This window comes from Marmota marmota, unplaced genomic scaffold (genome assembly GCF_001458135.2).
Source record: "Marmota marmota marmota unplaced genomic scaffold, marMar, whole genome shotgun sequence".
In the NCBI taxonomy this organism is placed as follows: Eukaryota; Metazoa; Chordata; class Mammalia; order Rodentia; family Sciuridae; genus Marmota; species Marmota marmota.
In genome coordinates this window covers 950,894-958,790 of record NW_025999870.1, presented here as the reverse complement: position 1 = coordinate 958,790, position 7,897 = coordinate 950,894, and positions in this window count along the sequence as shown.

Below are 7,897 nucleotides of genomic sequence, written 5' to 3'. Positions count from 1 at the left end.
AATAACACAATTAATAACTTAGACTTAACTGACATATATAGAATATTTCAACTGGCATCAACTTTCTTCTCAGCAGCACATGGATCCTTCTCTAAAACAGACCTATGTATGCCACAAAGCAACTGTTAGAAAATACAAAAAAAAAAATAGAGATACTACCATGCATTTTATCAGATCATAATGGAATGAAATTGGAAATCAATGACAAAATAAAAAATAAAAATCTATGCATCACATGGAGACTGAACAATATGCTACTAAATGAACAATGGGTTACAGAAGACGTCAAGGAGAAGATTAAAAAATTCTTAGAGGTAAATGAGAATGCAGACACAACATATCAAAATATCTGGGACACTATGAAAGCAGTACTAAAAGGAAAACTTATTTCATGGAGTTCATTCCTTAAAAGAAGAAAAAGTCAACAAATAAATGACATCACCCTACATCTCAAAGTCCTAGAAAAAGAAGAACAAATCATGAGCAAAAGCAGTTAATTAAAGAATTAACTTAATAAAATTAACTTGTTAATTAATTAATAAAGAAAAAAAGAATTAGTTAAAACTAGAGCAGAAATCAATGAAATCAAAACAAAAGAAACAATTGAAAAAATTGACAAAACTAAAAGTTGGTTCTTTGAAAAAAATAAATAAAATTGACAGAAACTTAGCCACGCTAATGAAGAGAAGGAAAAAGAGTATTCAAATTCCCAGCATATGTGATGAAAAAGGCAATATCACAATAGACAATACAGAAATACAGAAGATAATTAGAAATTATTTTGAAAACTTATACTCCAATAAAATAGAAGACATTGAAGATATTCAAAAAATTTCTTAAGTCATATGATATGCCCAGGTTGAGTCAGAAAGATATACACAATTTAAACAGACAAATATCAAATGAGGAAATAGAAGATGTCATTAAAAGATTACCAACCAAGAAAAGCCCAGGACCGGATGGATACACAGGCAAGTTCTAAAAGACCTTTAAAGAAGAACTAATAACAATACTCTTCAAACTATTTCAGGAAATAGAAAAAGAGGGAGCACTTCCAAACTCTTCTATGAGGTCAGTATCACCCTGATTCCAAAACCAGGCAAAGACACTTCAAAGAAAGAAAACTTCAGACCGATATCTCTAATGAACATAGATGCAAAAACTCTCAATAAAATTCTGCAAATCTAATACTAAAACATATCAAAAAGATTGTGAACCATGATCAAGTGGAATTCATCTCAGGGATTCGAGGTTGGTTCAACATATGGAAGTCAATAAATGTAATTCATCACATCAATAGACTTAAAGATAAGAATCATATGATCATCTCAATAGATGCAGAAAAAGATTTGACAAAATACAGCACCCCTTTATTTTCAAAACACTAGAAAAACTAGGGATAACAGGAACATATCTCAACATTGTAAAGGCTATCTATGCTAAGCCTCAGGCCAACATCATTCTAAACGAAGAAAAACTAAAGGCATTTTGTCTAAAATCTGGAAGAAGACAGGGATGCCATCTTTTACCACCTTTATTCAACTAGTTTTTGAAACACTGGCCAGAGCAATTAGCAGATGAAAGAAATTAAAGGTATATGTATAGGAAAAGAAGAACTTTAATTAGCTCTATTTGCTGACGATATGATTCTATACCTAGAAGACCCCAAAAAATCCACCAAAAAACTTCTAGAACTAGTAAATAAATTCAGCAAAGTTGCAGGATATAAAATTAACACCCATAAATCAAAGGCACTTCTGTTTATCAGTGACAATCCTCTGAGAAGGAAATGAGGAAAACTACCCGATTCACAATATCCTTAAAAAAAAAAAAAAAGATACTTGGGAATCAACTTAAGAAAATAGGTGAAAGATCTCTACAATGAAAACTAAAGAACCCTAAAGAGAGAAATCAAAGAAGACCTTAGAAGATGGAAAGATCTACCTTACTGTTGGATAGGCAGAATTAATATTAACAAAATGACCATACTACCAAAAGCACAATACAGATTTAATGCAATTCCAATCAAATACCCAATGGCATTCCTCATAGAAATAAAAAAAAAAAACAATCATGAAATTCATCTGGAAAAATAAGAGACCCAGAATAGCTAAAGCAATCCTAAGCAGGAAGCAGGAAGCAGGTGGCATCGCTATACCAGACCTTAAACTATACTACAGAGCAATAGTAACAAAACAGCATGGTATTGGCACCAAAACAGTCCAGTAGACCAATGGTACAGAATAGAGGACACAGAGACTAACCTACAAAATTACAATTATCTTATATTAGACAAAGGTGCCAAAAACATGCACTGGAGAAAGGATAGACTCTTCAACAAAGGATAGACTCAGCTGGGAAAACTGGAAATCCATATGCAACAAAATGAAATTAAACCCCTATCTTTCACCATGTACAAAACTTAACTCAAACTGGATCAAGGACCTAGGAATTAAATCAGAGACTCTGTGTCTAATAGAAGAAAAAGTAGGCCCAAATCTTCATCATGTGGGATTAGGCCATAACTTCCTTAATAAGACTTATAGTTCAAGAATTAAAACCCAAGAATCAATAAATGGGGTGGAATCAAACTAAAAATTTCTTCTCAGCAAAAGAAACAATCTGTGAGGTGAACAAAGAGCCTACTTCCTGGGAGCAAATTTTTACCCCTTACACATCAGATAGAGCACTAATCTCTAAGGTATATAAAGAACTTTAAAAGCTAAACACCGAAAAAGCAAATAACCCAATTAACAAATGGGCCAAGGACCTTAACAGACACTTCTCAAAGAGGATATACAATCAATCAACATATATGAAAAAATGTTCATCATCTCTAGCAATCAGAGAAATGCAAATCAAAACTACTCTAAGATATGATCTCACTCCAGTCAGAATGGCAGCTATTATGAAGACAAACAACAATAGGTGTTGGTGAGGATGTGGGGGAAAAGGTACACTCATACATTGCTGTTGGGACTGCAAATTGGTGCAGCCAATTTGGAAAGCAGTATGGAGATTCCTTGGAAATCTGGGAATGGAACCACCATTCGACCCAGCTATTCCTCTCCTCAGACTATACCCAAAGGACTTAAAAATAGCATATTACAGGGTCACAGCCACATCAATGTTTATAGCAGCACAATTCACAATAGCTAAACTGTGGAGCCAACCTAGATGTCCTTCAGTGGATGAATGGATAAAAATACACAATGGAATTTTACTCAGCATTAAAAAAGAATAAAACCATGGCATTTGCAGGTAAATGGATGGCATAGGAGAAGATAATGCTAAGTGAAATTAGCCAGCCAATTCCCAAAAACAAATGTCGAATGTTTTCTCTGATATAAGGAGGTTGACTCATAATGGGGTAGGGAGGGAGAGCATGGGAGGATTAGATGAATTCTGGATATGGAAGAGGGGTGGAGGGGATTAATAACAATGGTAGAATGTGATGGACATTATTATGTCCATTTACATGTACAGTATTTACATGTATTGGGTACATGAATTGGGTGTCAACATACTTTATATACAAACAGAGGTACAAAAATTGTGGTATATATATGTATTAAGAATTGTAATGCAAAAAAAAAATAGCATTACCTTAGTTTAGGTATAGGGAAGTGAAAGGAGGGGAAGGAATGTATGTTATGTTATTGAGGTGCACATTCAAAAAAGGATGTTATGAGAATGGTACCATGTGAGGTGTACCCCAGAAGCTCACATGTGAGACAATGCAAGAAGGTTTAGAGGAGAAATGATTAGGCTAGAGCCTTAACCTAATCAATCAATGAATTAATTCCTGATGGGATTAACTGAGTAGTAACTGAAGGCAGGTGGGATGGGGCTGGAGGAGGTGGTTCAATGGGGGACGGGATTTGGGGTATATATGTTGTATCTGGTGAGTGGAGTCTTCTCTCTCCGCATTCTGATAACCATGTGAGCTGCTTCCCTCCGCCACCCTCTCCTACAATGATATCCTGCCTCTCCTCGGGCCCCAAATGCAGCTGAACTTCTATGGACTAAGACCTCCAAAACTACAAGCCCTCATATAAACTTTTCCTCCTTTATGATTGTTCGGGTCAGGTCCTTTTAGCCACAGCAGTGAAAAACTTGACTAAAACAAAAGAAATGGAAAATTTTATGTTAGTATATTTCACCACAATGATCTGTTTTAATTGCTCAAACTCACTCAGTGCCTAGTTCCTAGAGATTTAAGGTGTCTGTTATTTCACCAGGTGGGCTTCAAATATCTATGAAAACAAACCATTCTGTGAAGTCCCTATCAATATCTGTCCTCATTTCTCTTCACTACTTTCCTTTGCAGTTTACAGAATGAAATATTTTTTTTCCTGAGACTGTCTTTTTACATTACCTTGGTTAAAAAAATCATAATATATTTTATATCCTAGAAACCACAGGAGCATTTATTACCTGAATTTCTATCTTGTGCTCTGTTTTGAATAGCACAAGCCTAACTCGTAAATTCTTAAAGGTTTATTTATCATCACTTTGGAGCAATAATTATCGGTAGTCTAAAATTGAAAACATATTTTAAATAACTCAATGCATTCCTTTCCATGTAATTCTGTGAGCTTTGTACATCATGTTCATTTGACTTTAAAATGACATTATTAATTTGATGGAAGTAGTGTGGGAATTACTTCATTTGTATAATATGGATTTAAGGAAAAAACTCATTGTTCATCTTTCAGACAATGGATCAATGCAAACATCCTCACTGAAAGGAGTCGTCTATGGAATGCCTGCACATTAGTGCTTTTAAGGAGTCTCATCACTTTCTAGCTCATTTATTATTAGATGACATTTTAATAAACATTTCCAGTTTAAGAATAGTCATAATTGATATAATGTTTCAGAAAACTATGCTTGCTTCAGAAGGACTATGAGTCTAAATATATTATGCACTATTATTAACATATATATAGTTAATATATGATATTGATATATATTTCTAGAAACATTTTTTTTTTCCAAACAGAGCACAAGAAAATAGTCCTTTTACACCCCCGAACTATAGCATCTTTTTTTCAAAGCAAGGAATCATTTTCAAAGTGAAATGGTCAGGTTCCACAGATTGATCTTGGAGTCATTATTCTTTGGGGGGAAAATCCTTTCATTTTGCAGTTTCTGCATCACTTCTCTGGACCAAATCTCTGGAGTGCCATCTTAAGAGCACTCAAAAACATAAATCATGCCAAATGGGTACTAAAAGAATGACAGAAGGTGGTGGTCTGATTTGCACCATTCTTCTTTCTGACAACCCACTGTGACATCGGTACCGTGATGGTTGAAAGTCATAGAGCCTGAGTCCCACTCCTCAGTGCTCTTTATATACACACCAAGATGTGCTGAAGGGCAAGTCAAGACCCGTGAACAGCAGACAGAACCATGATGCAGCGGAGAGCATGGATGGGATGGCGGTGCCTGAATGAACCTCAGCTCTTCTCCACGTGAATTCCTCCACGAGACTGCTCGAGTGTCTCCAGTGTGCCTAGAGAGAGAGCCATTTCAAGTGAGCCACAGCCAGAGTAGTAACACCTGTTGGGGTTCTTCTTGGAAGTCACACACTGTCACTGACCCCTTAGCCTATTGGTCACCTGGAATATCAGATCTAAGATTCATTGTGTGGGGACTACACCCCAGGATGAATGCCAGCAGCCTGGGTCATTAGGGATCTCGGGGAAGTCTGGCTCCCTCTTGGTGTGACCTCATGGGCACTTCTCTGAGATCTTGCTTGAGATGTCCACCTGCTCTCATTCTACCACCCAGGGGAAGTTTTGCTTAGTTATTGGAGGACATGGAGGGAAGACGCACATCTCCTACTGTTTGTAAGACAGCTGTCTATTAGGCCTAGATTATTTATCTTACTGACCATTACTCTAAGTTTCCCTTATGGCAATTCTTTTCAATGTTGGATGATAATTAGAATTACTTGAGGTCAGGTGTGTGTGTGTGTGTGTGTGTGTGATTTCCATTTATGTTGTCTATTCTATCTTATTCTGTCTTGTCCAATTTTATTCTGTTCCCTTCTGTTTCATTCCACTCCAATAGCAATTCTACTCTATTAGAAATCAGTACCCCTTCCATTCCTGCAGCCTCTGATTGAATTGGCACACCTGACTTAATTTAATGAATACAGTCATGTCATTTTTAAATGTCTGTGGATAATCCTAATATATGAGTTTAAAAAAAAAACACTGTATTTTTTAAACACAAATGCAAGAAAAACTGGCTAAATAAAATGCAAAAATCTTCAGTGTGCCAATCAATAAATTTTTAGTATCTACACCCTGGTTAATCACCATCTGTATTTTAACACATTGCATTTCCAAAAGGGCAGCCTATTGGCACTTCCTGGCCATACCCCTTTCAAAGTTGGCCATTATTAGGCTTCTGGCACCAATGGTTCCTTTTGCTTGTCCTTGAACCTTACTTAAATGGAATGATATAATATGAATGCTTTTGTGTCTTCTTTTCATATTCCATAGTTTAAATGCGAGATTCAACTATTTTGCTGCAAGTGGCAATAATTGTCTCGTGTTTAGGGTCAGGTAGACACTACTTCTTGTAAGTTTTTAAGTTCTTATTTAACAAATTTACTTTTTTTGGCTTGCTTTTGGGGAGAACACAGTCACTCACTTACAAAGGAGTAGGATTGCTTTGACAAGAGAATTACAAAAGTAGAATTTCTGGACCATAGGTTACCTATATGTTCAGTGTGAGAAAATGTTACCAAATATCTTTCCAGAGTGGTGAGACCCATCTATACTCCCAACCAATGTCCAGAAGTCTTGATTGCTATGCACTCTGGTCAACACTTGGTATTTTCAGCCTTATAATTTCTAGAGGGCACAAAGTAAAAATACATGGGGGTTAATTTGCATTTCCTTGATAACCATCATGTAGAGTACATTTTTATATATTTTCAGCCTTTTGGATAGTTTTTTCTTTTTCTTTTTTTTTTGAGAGAGAGAGAGAGAATTTTTTAATATTTATTTTTCATTTTCCGGTGGACATAACATCTTTATTTTTTTATTTTTATGTGGTGCTGAGGATCAAACCCAGCGCCCCGTGCATGCCAGGCGAGGGCATTACTGCTTGAGCCACATCCCCAGCCCGATAGTTTTTTCTTAATAAAGTACATATTAAAGTCTGCTGCTCATTTTTTAACTGCATTTTCTTTCTTTTAAAGATTATCTATAAGCGTTGCTCATGTATTCTGGATCTAAATCCTCATGTGCTTATGTATGTTGCAAATAGTTTCTCCCAGTCTATCGATTGTCTTTTACTTGTTTAATCACTATTTTGTTTGTTTGTTCTTTGGTGCTGGAGATTGAACTCAGGGGCACTTGGCCACTGAGCCACATCCCCACTCCTATTTTGAATTTTATTTCGAGACAGGGTCTCACTGAGTTGCTTAGAGCCTCACCACTGCTGAAGCTGGCTTTGAACTTGGCGATCCTCCTGCCTCAGCCCTCCAAGCTGCTGGGATTACAGGTGTGCAACACCCTCTCCAGTGTTTAATCACATTTTTAATGCATAGGAATATTTAATTTTACTCTTTTAATGACATATTTTTATGACTAGAAGTATTTAATTTTAATGAAGTTAAATATACCAACTTTTTATGGTTAATGTTTTTGTTTCCTGTTTAGGAAATCTTTGCCTTTCTCAAGATGATGAAGATATTGTCATGGTTTCTTTTTCTGGTCTTTTTCTTTTTTCCTTTCTCCCATTTTTTTATGTTTGGTAATGCATTCTATTTAATCCCATAGTGATGGTGAATTCATGACAGGATATTTCACTTGAAAGAAGATAAAATAAAGGCAAAAATGTTCAAATGTAGAATAATATCTAAAAAGGCTACATC